The sequence below is a fragment of the Schistocerca gregaria genome, chromosome 5, assembly GCF_023897955.1.
Source record: "Schistocerca gregaria isolate iqSchGreg1 chromosome 5, iqSchGreg1.2, whole genome shotgun sequence".
In the NCBI taxonomy this organism is placed as follows: domain Eukaryota; kingdom Metazoa; phylum Arthropoda; class Insecta; order Orthoptera; family Acrididae; genus Schistocerca; species Schistocerca gregaria.
The window spans coordinates 162,565,191-162,580,795 of NC_064924.1; positions in this window are offsets into that span (position 1 = coordinate 162,565,191).

Genomic DNA, 15,605 nt, shown 5'->3' on the forward strand with positions numbered 1-15,605 from the left:
TGCAGACAGAGTGCGCCATTCGTCTCCCCACATCCCAAAGACCCGACGGTGCAAAACCTTTCAGAGATCAGTTGCTGGTAGGCCGATCTCCAGCATCTGTTTGCGGGTAGCCTCTTTGGCTAACTCGTCGGCAAGTTCGTTTCCCGCATAGATTTGATCAAATATTTGACGACATTAGTCAAAGTTCCCTATTACACCACCAAATATATTTGACAAAGATATTGGACAAAGAAATTTGATAATGTAACATCAGCCTTACCGCTATCTATAATTGTATGAGTCGGGTACATGTTGAAAAGAAACTGCTAAGCAAAAACAAAAATTATTAATTAATTAACTAACTTGCTCTTTGACTTTTTGTCTTCGACAAAGATAAGATAGGTACTGCATAAAAAACTCTCTTTTGAATGTTTTGCCTAGATGCATACATTACCTGTCTAATGTAAACAATATGAGAAAAAATTTGACTAAAGATGAATGTGTTTTTCTTCGTGGCTGCTGTAAGGAGAGAACGGGTTAGGTACAGGATGAGATGGCGGTCGGAGGTTCCTGCTTCTCCGGTTCTCAGAGAACGCCAAGCAAAACTGCTACAACTCGCTATGAAAATGCCGTCTCCTTTGGCAGCTACGATATTCACAGTTGCTGTATGATTTTCTTTTCCGGAAACACTTTCAGAATGATAAGGTTGAACAACAGTGGAAGTATGATATCTTCTAACTAACAAACTGGTCGCTTAGGGAACGTCTTGAACATACAAGCTGACGGCGAAATACTGCGCGTTGTTCAGGCTGTGGTAGTAGCAGATTCGCCCAGTATTGTTAATTCCTGAAAAAATCACTATGCACTGTATTGCTGAACACAATATTTCTTATGAATGTCGGAGAATCCAACAGCGAATAAAGGTTTATAAAGGTATTTACCTCCCTTTTTTCCACAAATTCAATTTTTATTTGTGATAATTACGATTACATGTTGACCTCTGCACTTCAAATTACTTCTATATGCAAACTTATCTGACATCAAAAAGGCACAATGTCCAGTCGGCATTTCTTACCTCCAATAATTACAACAAAACATAGATGCTCCTCTTTTTTTCAGCAAAGAGCTTTGTCGTCAGAGCAAAGAGCATTGTATCAAATTCCGGTAGCGCATCACTGCTGGTACTCGCAGCGGGAATATTACAATCATATTAAGTAGGGACATTGCAGTGAAGTTTTCTTTGAACATTTGAGAAATTATACGGGTATGATCCGAGTTGGGTGGTCGGTAAAAGGGTCCAATTATTATATTATTCCGGCTGCCTGCTTCTGACTCAGCAAGAACTATCCATTCCAGTTTCGCAGTGAAATAAACTAGGTACTTCTAACAGCAACAAACGCCACCGTCAACATATTTAGCCTGTCTTTTCTGAACATTCGCCAAAATTTCAGCTGAACTTATCTCGGGCTGTAGCCAGCTTTCAGTGTCTATAACTATTTGAGCATCAGTACTTTCTATTAACACTTGGAGCTCTGGTACTTTCCCAGCACAGCTCTGATAATTTACAACTGCTATACGAATGGTTCCTAGATCTACATTCTTCCTGTGTCTGATCTGCTCCTTTTGAGACTAAGCCCTTTTTGAGCTCCCCTGAGAGCCTCTAATCTAAAGCACCGCCCAGTCCACGTCACACAGCACCTGCTACCTGTTTAATGTACTCCTGACCTATTTATCAAAACCCGAAACCCCACCACCCTATGGTGCAAGTCGAGGAATCTGCAGTCTACATGGTCACGGGGAACCGTGTGAGCCTCTTGATTCACGAGTACCAGAGATTTAGAGTCTGCCCTCCTTGACAGCCATGTTCCTAAGCGAACCCATAACATGCCTAACATTGGATCTCTCAGCTACCAATAATCCCACTCTCTATGACTGCCTTGATCTTGCAGACTTAGAGTTTCCTCTGAAATAGGACAAGCAACTTTTGAGAGGTTTCCTCTGAAACAGGACAAGCGACTGTATCTCGCTCAGGGACACTATCAGCCACAGACAGCACCTGGGACCTGTGTGTCAGGCTAATTGGGGATGCCTTATGTAGCCTGTCATGCCCTGAAATGACCTCTGACTTGACCACTTGATCACAATCTCAGTGCAAGCAGTAAATGGGCTGGCCATTGGTGAGGACCGATTGGTGAGCTCGTGGGTCATGCTGGACATGTGTTGGATTATCACTGCCAGCCCACAATAGTGATGCCCATCCACTGCAGCCTCAAGTTTTGTGGACTAGATAGTTTTAATCAGTTGCTGCGTAAGTTTGTTTTCAGTAAATGTTGTTTGCCCTAAAGGGAGCATTACAATGAATATCATCAGCAATTCTCAAACTATTCACTTCTTCACTCTGAAGTTTCTCATTTTCCCCGTTTCCTTTTGTTTTCTTCACTGGTTCTTTAACGTACCAACTGAATAGCATATAAGACAGGCTACAACAATATCTAATTAAACTCTAAATTCCATCCGAACAGGACTTGGAAGACCCAACAGTACCGGCCAGCCGCCGTGTCATCCTCAGCCCACTGGCGTCACTAGATGCTGATATGGAGGAGTGTGTGGTCAGCACACTGCTCTTCCAGCCTTATATCAGTTTAGCAGACTGAAGCCGCAGCTTCTCAATCCAGTAGCTCGTCAGTTTGCCTCACAAGGACTAAGCCCACCCCACTTGCCAACAGCACTCAGCAGACCAGATGTCACCCATTCAGGTGCCAGCCCAGCCAACAGCGCTTAACTTCGATGATCCGATGGAAACTGGTGTTACCACTGTGGCAAGGCTGTTGGCACAATATCCCACACACTTCTCAATTACTGCCTCCCTTTTCTGTCCTTTAACTCTTTTAAGTGCAATCTGGCCTCTGTACAAATTTTTATCTGAAAAGGTATCTAGTTGTGGTATAGGTGTGAAGATTCCAGGCTTTGTTGCCGATGAACAGTAGTCAGCATGGGTGAATGAGCCAGTCAATCCCTGAAGAGGCCCATAAGCAGTAATGTTCACTGACTGGTCATTGAAGAGTTAATAGCCTCTTGCTTCATGTTGGCTGTTCAACAGTTGCATGTCTGTTTGATTGTACATATCTCCTTAGCTGTCACTCACCCTTGTCATTCATGGCCTGTTTCCACCACAGTTGCCTCAGCATCAGTTTTTGACAGCTCTGTTTTGACATGCACAGTATACTTTTAACTGGAGCAGCACACAAACAGTTTACAAACTTAGCCATTTCCAAAATGCTTCCACCGTTGGCCCGAAAGCCAATGATCATACCCTTTTGGACAGCAGATAAATGGCTCCATTTCCATAGTACAATACTGACTGTACTTTTTTCAACATCCTCGTGACATGCTAGTGCTGTCATCTGCCATCTGTCATTGTTTATTACACATTGACTTCAAACATAGATGCTGGTTGCATCAATGTCACTGAAGTATATATATATAACTAAATAAAAGAAATGAAAAAATAAAATATATATGGCTGCCTGCTGGTCATTTACAGGTGCTTTTCTGTTTGATTGTACATATCTCCTTAGCTATCACTCACCCTTGTCATTCATGGCCTGTTTCCACCACAGTTGCCTCAGCATCAGTTTTTGACAGCTCTGTTTTGACATGCACAGTATACTTTTAACTGGAGCAGCACACAAACAGTTTACAAACTTAGCCATTTCCAAAATGCTTCCACCGTTGGCCCGAAAGCCAATGATCATACCCTTTTGGACAGCAGATAAATGGCTCCATTTCCATAGTACAATACTGACTGTACTTTTTTCAACATCCTCGTGACATGCTAGTGCTGTCATCTGCCATCTGTCATTGTTTATTACACATTGACTTCAAACATAGGTGCTGGTTGCATTAATGTCACTGGAGTATATATATACAACTAAATAAAAGAAATGAAAAAATAAAATATATATGGCTGCCTGCTGGTCATTTACAGGTGCTTTTCTGTTTGTTTGTACATATCTCCTTAGCTGTCACTCACCCTTGTCATTCATGGCCTGTTTCCACCACAGTTGCCTCAGCATCAGTTTTTGACAGCTCTGTTTTGACATGCACAGTATACTTTTAACTGGAGCAGCACACAAACAGTTTACAAACTTAGCCATTTCCAAAATGCTTCCACCGTTGGCCCGAAAGCCAATGATCATACCCTTTTGGACAGCAGATAAATGGCTCCATTTCCATAGTACAATACTGACTGTACTTTTTTCAACATCCTCGTGACATGCTAGTGCTGTCATCTGCCATCTGTCATTGTTTATTACACATTGACTTCAAACATAGGTGCTGGTTGCATTAATGTCACTGGAGTATATATATACAACTAAATAAAAGAAATGAAAAAATAAAATATATATGGCTGCCTGCTGGTCATTTACAGGTGCTTTTCTGTTTGTTTGTACATATCTCCTTAGCTGTCACTCACCCTTGTCATTCATGGCCTGTTTCCACCACAGTTGCCTCAGCATCAGTTTTTGACAGCTCTGTTTTGACATGCACAGTATACTTTTAACTGGAGCAGCACACAAACAGTTTACAAACTTAGCCATTTCCAAAATGCTTCCACTGTTGGCCCGAAAGCCAATGATCATACCCTTTTGGACAGCAGATAAATGGCTCCATTTCCATAGTACAATACTGACTGTACTTTTTTCAACATCCTCGTGACATGCTAGTGCTGTCATCTGCCATCTGTCATTGTTTATTACACATTGACTTCAAACATAGGTGCTGGTTGCATTAATGTCACTGGAGTATATATATACAACTAAATAAAAGAAATGAAAAAAATAAAATATATATGGCTGCCTGCTGGTCATTTACAGGTGCTTTTCTATTAATTTCTTATGTCTGATTATCTCTACTCAAGAATTTCCTTGTTGTATACAAGAAGTTGTTAAAGAAAACCTCTTTAACTTACATTTGAAAGCACTTCTGCTTTCTACACTTTATTTCACGCTTTTCTGTGTCACAATTAGATTCATTAAAGGGTAATGCAGATCATTTTTCCTGCTAGTGATGTAGTTGTGGATATCTCTGACTGTAAACTTGGGGATGACATCAGCACACTGCTGAGAATGCTCCCCACACTACTGTGAAGGTTCTGTCATTCCTCGAGCAGTTTGATAAGACCTGAAGAGGAATTCTTGGAACATGTTTATGCAGAGCTTGCGAAATAACTCAGGACAGAAGTACATTCACATATGAGAATGACTTATGCATAGCCTCCTCCTATCCCCCCCCCCCCCCCCGACCCCCCACCCCCCAACCTCCACTCAATCACATCATACAGGGTGTTTCAAAAATGACCGGTATATTTGAAACGGCAATAAAAACTGAACGAGCAGCGATAGAAATACACCGTTTGTTGCAATATGCTTGGGACAACAGTATATTTTGTGGCGGACAAACTTTCGAAATTACAGTAGTTACAATTTTCAACAACAGATGGCGCTGCAAGTGATGTGAAAGAAATAGCAGACAACGCAGTCTGTGGGTGCGCCATTCTGTACGTCGTCTTTCTGCTGTAAGCGTGTGCTGTTCACAACGTGCAAGTGTGCTGTGGACAACATGGTTTATTCCTTAGAACAAAGGATTTTTCTGGTGTTGGAATTCCACCGCCTAGAACACAGTGTTGTTGCAACAAGACGAAGTTTTCAATGGAGGTTTAATGTAACCAAAGGACCGAAAAGCGATACAATAAAGGATCTGTTTGAAAAATTTCAACACACTGGGAACGTGACGAATGAACGTGCTGGAAAGGTAAGGCGACCGCGTACGGCAACCACAGAGGGCAACGGACAGCTCGTGCAGCAGGTGATCCAACAGCGGCCTCGGGTTTTCGTTCGCCGTGTTGCAGCTGCGGTCCAAATGACACCAACGTCCACGTATCGTCTCATGCGCCAGAGTTTACACCTCTATCCATACAAAATTCAAACACGGCAACCCCTCAGCGCCGCTACCATTGCTGCACGAGAGACATTCGCTAACGATGTAGTGCACAGGATTGATGACGGCGATATGCATGTGGGCAGCATTTGGTTTACTGACTAAGCTTATTTTTACCTGGACGGCTTCGTCAATAAACAGAACTGGCGCATATGGGGAACCGAAAAGCTTCATGTTGCAGTCCCATAGTCCCTGCATCCTCAAAAAGTACTGGTCTGGGCCGCCATTTCTTCCAAAGGAATCATTGGCCCATTTTTCAGATCCGAAACGATTACTGCATCACGCTATCTGGACATTCTTCGTGAATTTGTGGTGGTACAAACTGCCTTAGACGACACTGCGAACACCTCGTGGTTTATGCAAGATGGTGCCCGGCCACATCGCACGGCCGACGTCTTTAATTTCCTGAATGCATATTTCGATGATCGTGTGATTGCATGGGCATTCCGAAAGATACAGGAGGCGGCGTGGATTGGCCTCCCTATTCGCCAGACATGAACCCCTGTGACTTCTTTCTGTGGGGACACTTGAAAGACCAGGTGTACCGCCAGAATCCAGAAACAATTGAACAGCTGAAGCAGTACATCTCATCTGCATGTGAAGCCATTCCGCCAGACACGTTGTCAAAGGTTTTGGGTAATTTCATTCAGAGACTACGCCAGATATCGTACTATAGAGTTTCCCAGACTGTAGCGCCATCTGTTGTTGACAATTGTAACTACTGTAATTTCGAAAGTTTGTCTGCCTGAAAATGTACTGTTGTCCCAAGCATATTGCAACAAACAGTGTATTTCTATCGCTGCTCGTTTAGTTTGTATTGCCGTTTCAAATATCCCGTTCATTTTTGAAACACTCTGTACATCATACACAACTTGGTTTGCATATGAATGTTTATGAGGCTACTTGCATGGTTAATTGCCCGAAACAGTATTCATCCTACCTCAATTTTGTGTTCTGTACATCGTTTTTAAGGTAAATTTGTCCAAAACACAGAGCTGCAAATTAAATGTAATTGCAGTAGGAAAACAGGCTATTGTAGCTTGTAGAAGCCCAAGGACATTAAAGAAAATCCATTTAGCATTCTTCATAAAAGAACAGGAAGCTCACAAATAAAAAGATGAACTTCATTCATTTATTGAATAATTTTTGGGTCATTTAGCAGTGATGTGGGATTTCTCATTATTATGTAATGGAAATAAATAGCTCAAATTTATAAACACAAAGTATATAAAATGTTTTTATACAGATAGGACAGGTGGCAGATTGTGGTCTTCTGAAAAAACCAATCCCAGCATTTGCCTGAAATGATTTTAGAAAACCTAAATTGTGATGACCAGACAACTACCTCCATCCTCCAAAATACTGAGTCAGCTTCTTAACAACTGCACTGTGTCATCTGATATTCCATATTATACAATGTTCTTTTGAGTATACACAATTTGTATCACGCAAAAATAATATAAATGAGGTTTTACACTGTTTCTTCACATCTCTCTACATTACCACTGCAACACTATAGACAGTGATTGGCAGTTCTGAGCCTATGAACATGCTGCTGTCTCCATTCCATTCTATTCTGTCTTTCCAGAAAACTGCTTCCAGATCCATAAACATGGTATTATGCATGTCTCCATGCTCTCCCTTCAGTCCACATGGAAAACTGAGTCAGCATCCCACATGGTGAGTGACATGTTGATTGAGCTCAGGAAAATGACAAGATGTTTTCAACATGCACTGTACATCTTGCCATATCATTTTCTTGTCAAACCATTATATTTATTGTAATATAGTGGTGTGCTGTAGCTGCCCCTTCATATTAACCCCTACTCACTAGGTTAATCTGTAATTGTTTAGTATCTATTACACATGAAGAAAGTTTCAGCTGCCATTTGTTAAATAGATGTATTTAGTAATCTTTTGGCAATTTGTTATTCAATTTCGTTCCCTGACCGTGACTCTTGTTCCACGATTATATGTACAACCATTAGTGAAATACTAATGTTTTCCTTGATATGCACAGCAGATCCGTACATGTACTTGATTGATGCAGTAAGGAAATCCAGTTTTCAAAACAACTCTTTACAGTGAGCCTGAGTGCTACTTTTAGTTATTATTCTTACAGCCCTTTTATGCAGTTTAAAAACTGTGTCCATGTTTTGTGCCTGTATGTCCACAGAGAAGAAACTCATACCTAAGAACTGAGTTCATGTAAGAATAGCACATCAGTACAAGACACTGGCTGTTACAAAATAATGGCAGAGCACTATGAGCATAATATTCTGATAACATTATTTTTGCCAGTTTTATTTTTTATTTTATTTTATATATATATATATATATATATATATATATATATATATATATATATATATATATATATATATATATATATATATATATATATTGCACTCGTTCTGTGTTAACTGACGATTAATAATCTCATATTTGCACTGGAAAATAAAAGAATTGACAGAAATTCAGCATACAAACTGTGCATGTCATATCACATAAAGAGATAATTGAAATTGAGGCAATTTGTCTTGATGGATACAAGCTAATGTCAATCAAACATCCAACTAATAAGAAAGAAGGGAGAGTGGCTACCTAAGCAAAACATAAGCTTGTACCATGGGCAGTTTTATAATATTGACGGAGGAGACACAGAATAATTGTTATCTGTCTTTATATTATTTTACACAGTGTGATTCCCAACAAGGATTGAAAGATCAAGTGTAACAGCTATTGAAAATAGGTATTTAGACCCAATAGCCTGCAGTGACCATCTGCAAAACCAATAGTCTATGGCTTATCTGACCACTGTGGTCAATGTTAACAGTTCAGTTACATACAGATTATAAAACAAAAGTAACGTGTTGAATAATAATAAACAGTTACTCAATTACAGTGCTTATGAGCAAATTATGTGAAGAATACTGGGGAGAAATACACAAATCAAACAGTGCTGGTGGCAAATCTAACAATTTCTGAACCATATTCTTACAGTACTTTGGTTCTTGTTTTCCCCTAAAACAAATAGGGGCAACACTGAACAGAAGCAATGCTAAGAGATGGGTCACTCATGATGCTGAACTATATTGTGCTAGGAAGACAGAGCTCTAACTAACTCAGAAGATATGTTGTAGTCAAGAGTCAAAATGCCACTACCATCTACCAGTTTTGTAAAATGCTTCAATATGTCATTAAAAAAGCAAAACTCACATACCTTATTCAATAAATATAACACTCCAATAATAGATACAACACTCCAAAAATAACTATAACACTCCAAGAATATGGCAAAAACCATTTGGATATATATATATATATATATATATATATATATATAAAATAGAAAGAAACTTCCACATGGGAAAAATATATTAAAAACAAAGATTCCAAGACTTACCAAGCTTTCGCATCCCGCAACTACCCTCCCAACCTGGTACAGAAGCAGATAACCAGAGCCACTTCCTCACCCCCTCAAACCCAGAACCTCTCACAGAAGAACCCCAAAAGTGCCCCACTTGTGACAGAATACTTCCCGGGACTGGATCAGACCTTGAATGTGGCTCTCCAGCAGGGATACGACTTCCTAAAATCCTGCCCCGAAATGAGATCCATCCTTCATGAAATCCTCCCCACTCCACCAAGAGTGTCTTTCCGCCGTCCACCTAACCTTCGTAACCTCTTGGTTCATCCCTATGAAATCCCCAAACCACCTTCCCTACCCTCTGGCTCCTACCCTTGCAACCGCCCCCGGTGTAAAACCTGTCCTATGCACCCTCCCACCACCACCTACTCCAGTCCTGTAACCCGGAAGGTGTACACGATCAAAGGGAGAGCCACATGTGAAAGCACCCACGTGATTTACCAACTGACCTGCCTGCACTGTGACGCTTTCTATGTGGGAATGACCAGCAACAAACTGTCCATTCGCATGAATGGACACAGGCAGACAGTGTTTGTTGGTAATGAGGATCACCGTGTGGCTAAACATGCCTTGATGCACGGCCAGCACATCTTGGCACAGTGTTACACCGTCCGAGTTATCTGGATACTTCCCACCAACACCAACCTATCCGAACTCCGGAGATGGGAACTCGCCCTTCAGTATATCCTCTCTTCTCGATATCCGCCAGGTCTCAACCTCCGCTAATTTCAAGTTGCCACCGCTCATACCTCACCTGTCTTTCAACAACTTCTTTGCCTCTGTACTTCCGCCTCGACTGACATCTCTGCCCTTACTCTTTGCCTTTAAATATGTCTGCTTGTGTCTGTGTATGTGCGGATGGATATGTGTGTGTGTGTGCGAGTGTACACCTGTCCTTTTTTTCCCCTAAGGGAAGTCTTTCCGCTCCCGGGATTGGAATGACTCCTTACCCTCTCCCTTAAAACCCACATCCTTTCATTTTTCCCTCTCCTTCCCTCTTTCCTGACGAAGCAACTGCCAGTTGCGAAAGCTCGTAATTCTGTGTGTGTGTTTGTGTGTTTTGTTCATGTGCCTGTCTGCCGGCGCTTTCCCGCTTGGTATATATATATATATATATATATACCAAGCGGGAAAGCGCCCTCTGGCTCCTACCCTTGCAACCGCCCCCGGTGTAAAACCTGTCCTATGCACCCTCCCACCACCACCTACTCCAGTCCTGTAACCCGGAAGGTGTACACGATCAAAGGGAGAGCCACATGTGAAAGCACCCACGTGATTTACCAACTGACCTGCCTGCACTGTGATGCTTTCTATGTGGGAATGACCAGCAACAAACTGTCCATTCGCATGAATGGACACAGACAGACAGTGTTTGTTGGTAATGAGGATCACCCTGTGGCTAAACATGCCTTGATGCACGGCCAGCACATCTTGGCACAGTGTTACACCGTCCGAGTTATCTGGATACTTCCCACCAACACCAACCTATCCGAACTCCGGAGATGGGAACTCGCCCTTCAGTATATCCTCTCTTCTCGATATCCGCCAGGCCTCAACCTCCGCTAATTTCAAGTTGCCGCCGCTCATACCTCACCTGTCTTTCAACAACTTCTTTGCCTCTGTACTTCCGCCTCGAATGACATCTCTGCCCTTAACTCTTTGCCTTTAAATATGTCTGCTTGTGTCTGTGTATGTGCGGATGGATATGTGTGTGTGTGTGCGAGTGTACACCTGTCCTTTTTTTCCCCTAAGGGAAGTCTTTCCGCTCCCGGGATTGGAATGACTCCTTACCCTCTCCCTTAAAACCCACATCCTTTCATTTTTCCCTCTCCTTCCCTCTTTCCTGACGAAGCAACTGCCAGTTGCGAAAGCTTGTAATTCTGTGTGTGTGTTTGTGTGTTTTGTTCATGTGCCTGTCTGCCGGCGCTTTCCCGCTTGGTAAGTCTTGGAATCTTTGTTTTTAATATATTTTTCCCATGTGGAAGTTTCTTTCTGTTTTATTTATATATATATATATATATATATATATATATATATATATATATATATATATATATATATATATATAATAGAGGGAAACATTCCACATGGGAAAAATATATCTAAAAACAAAGTTGATGTGACTTACCAAACAAAAGCGCTGGCAGGTCGATAGATACACAAACATACACACAAAATTCAAGCTTTCGCAACCAATGGTTGCTTCTTCAGGGAAGACGGAAGGAGAGGAAAAGACGAAAGGATGTGGGTTTTAAGGGAGAGGGTAAGGAGTCATTCCAATCCCTGGAGTGGAAAGACTTATCTTAAGGGGAAAAAAGGACAGGTATTCACTCGCACACACACACATATCCATCGGCACATACACAGACACAAGCAGACATTTGTAAAGGCAAAGATTTTGGGCAGAGATGTCAGTTGAGGTGGAAGTACACAGGCAAAGATGTTGTTGAAAGATAGGTGAGGTATGAGCGGCGGCAACTTGAAATTAGCACAGGTTGAGGCCTGGCGGATAACGAGAAGAGAGGATATACTGAAGGGCAAGTTCCCATCTCCAGAGTTCTGACAGGTTGGTGTTAGTGGGAAGTATCCAGATAACCCGGACGGTGTAACAATGTGCCAAGATGTGCTGGCCGTGCACCAAGGCATGTTTAGCCACAGGGTGATCCTCATTACCAACAAACACTGTCTGCCTGTGTCCATTCACGCAAATGGACAGTTTGTTGCTGGTCATTCCCACATTGAAAGCTTCACAGTGTAGGCAGGTCAGTTGGTAAATCATGTGGGTGCTTTCACACGTGGCTCTGCCTTTGATCGTGTACACCTTCCGGGTTACAGGACTGGAGTAGGTGGTGGTGGGAGGGTGCATGGGACAGGTTTTACACCGGGGGCGGTTACAAGGGTAGGAGCCAGAGGGTAGGGAAGGTGGTTTGGGGATTTCATAGGGATGAACCAAGAGGTTACGAAGGTTAGGTGGACGGTGGAAAGACACTCTTGGTGGAGTGGGGAGGATTTCGTGAAGGATGGATCTCAACTCTGGGCAGGATTTGTGGAAGTCATATCCCTGCTGGAGAGTCACATTCAGAGTCTGATCCAGTACCGGAAAGTATCCTGTCACAAGTGGGGCACTTTTGTGGTTCTTCTGTGGGAGGTTCTGGGTTTGAGGGGATGAGGAAGTGGGTCTGGTTATTTGCTTCTGTACCAGGTTGGGAGGGTAGTTGTGGGATGCGAAAGCTGTTTTCAGGTTGTTGGGGTAATGGTTGAGGGATTCCTGACTGGAATAGATTCGTTTGCCACGAAGATCTAGGCTGTAGGGAAGGGACCGTTTGATGTGGAATGGGTGGCAGCTGTCATAATGGAGGTATTTTTGCTTGTTGGTGGGTCTGATGTGGATGGACGAGTGAAGCTGGCCATTTGACAGATGGAGGTCAACGTCAAGGAAAGTGGCATGGGATTTGGAGTAGGACCAGGTGAATCCTTTTTTCCCCTTAAGGTAAGTCTTTCCGCTCCCGTGATTGGAATGACTCCTTACCCTCTCCCTTAAAACCCACACCCTTTTGGCTTTTCCTCTCCTTCCCTCTTACCTGAAGAAGCAACCGTTGGTTGCGAAAACTTGAGTTTTGTGTGTATGTTTGTGTTTGTTTGTGTATCTATCGACCTGCCAGCGCTTTTGTTTGTTAATTCACATCAACTTTGTTGTTAGATATATTTTTCCCACGTGGAATGTTACCCTCTATTATATTCATCATTAATTTGAACCCAACAATTACGTTTGTTATTGTCACTGTCGTCTTATTTTCGCTTTCTGTTTTTGCCAGTAGTTTCACTTTGTATTCATCTTCTCCTTTTTACCGTAATCTACTATACGATTTTATGCCGCTTATATATACTCAATAATACGTAACCCACTTCCAAACCACAACCAAAAAAAATTTTTTTTTCTTCTTTCAGCACTACCGCTGCTATAAAATCCACCGTTTCTAGTTCACAAACAGTTCCTTTCACCTATTAAACAACCATTTCGGCTAGTTCTAATAACTTTCGCTTTATTTCCATTTCCGTTTTTCCCACATCACTGATCATTTTTAGCCGCTTCCCACAGGTTTTAACGTCATTATTTCTTCCTCAGACAATTGTTAACCTCATTTTCATAATTTACCACTACAAAACCACTCCTTTCAATACATTTACACGTAGTTTTTCGAAATTTTCCCGAATTTCTCCACCCTTCGTGTTTTGGCGGCAACACAACTACCTAACCTTTATGCACATCGTTGTCTACCAACCCAAATTCACCACAGGATCAACATAGCCCAGCTTTAGCCAACAATTTTTCGCCTTTTTTCACACCAGATGTCCAGTTTCTTTCTAGTTCACTTTTATCTCTCCCCATATATTTTTTTTATTTTCATTTTCATTTCAGCCTCCCGACCTGGTACAGAAGCAAATAACCAGAGCCACTTCCTCATCCCCTCAAACCCAGAACCTCCCACAGAAGAACCACAAAAGTGCCCCACTTGTGACAGGATACTTTCCGGGACTGGATCAGACTCTGAATGTGGGTCTCCAGCAGGGATACGACTTTCTCAAATCCTGCCCTGAAATAAGATCCATCCTTCACGAAATCCTCCCCACTCCACCAAGAGTGTCTTTCCATCATCCACCTAACCTTCGTAACCTCTTAGTTCATCCCTATGAAATCCCCAAACCACCTTCCCTACCCTCTGGCTCCTACCCTTGTAACTGCCCCCGGTGTAAAACCAGTCCCATGCACCCTCCCACCACCACCTACTGCAGTCCTGTAACCCGGAAGGTGTACACGATCAAAGGCAGAGCCATGTGTGAAAGCACCCACATGATTTACCAACTGACCTGCCTACACTGTGAAGCTTTCAATGTGGGAATGACCAGCAACAAACTGTCCATTTGCGTGAATGGACACAGGCAGACAGTGTTTGTTGGTAATGAGGATCACCCTGTGGCTAAACATGCCTTGGTGCACGGCCAGCACATCTTGGCACATTGTTACACCGTCCGGGTTATCTGGATACTTCCCACTAACACCAACCTGTCAGAACTCCGGAGATGGGAACTTGCCCTTCAGTATATCCTCTCTTCTCGTTATCCGCCAGGCCTCAACCTGTGCTAATTTCAAGTTGCCGCCGCTCATACCTCACCTATCTTTCAACAACATCTTTGCCTGTGTACTTCCGCCTCAACTGACATCTCTGCCCAAAGTCTTTGCCTTTACAAATGTCTGCTTGTGTCTGTGTATGTGCAGATGGATATGTGTGTGTGTGTGGGAAAAATATATTAAAACTTACCAAGCGGGAAAGCGCTGGTAGACAGGCACAATAAATAAAACACACACACAGAATTTCTAGTTTTCGCAACCAACGGTTGCTTCTTTAGGAAAGAGGGAAGTCGAGGGAAAGACGAAAGGATGTGGGTTTTAAGGGAGAGGGTAAGGAGTCATTCCAATCCCGGGAGCAGAAAGACTTCCCTTAGGGGGAAAAAAGGACAGGTGTACCCTCGCACACACACACATATCCATCCGCACATACACAGACACAAGCAGACATATTTAAAGGCAAAGAATATATATATATATATATATATATATATATATATATATATATATATATATATATATATATATATATATATGCCAAAATCAGCCTTGGTGGAAAATGTACTTCGAAATTATTGGTCATTAGTGGTAAGTTCACTGATTACTTTCTCATAGCAGCAGTAAATATGCACCCACTAATAAACAACCAAATATATGTGCATTAGAGTCACTTGTGAAGACACTGCATGCATCATCAACGGGAATTAGATTAAAAAATGTGCCTAACAAGATTACAAAATTCATAGGGTTGCTATAATTAATAATTCTGTGTGGATCAACAGCTTGATGCAGCGCACCACGAATTCTTCTCCTGCGCCATCCTCTTCATCTCAGAGTAGCACTTGCAGCCTATGTTCTCTTATTATTTGCTAGATGTATTCCAGTCTCTGTCTTCCTCTACAGCTCCCTCTAGGACCATGGTGGTTATTCCCTGATGCCTTAACAGATGTCCTATCACTCTGACCCTTCTTCTTGTCAGTATTATGCATTTGTTCCTTTCCTCAACAATTCTCTGGAGAACCACCTCATTCCTTACCTTATCAGTCCAATTTTCAACATCTGTCTGTA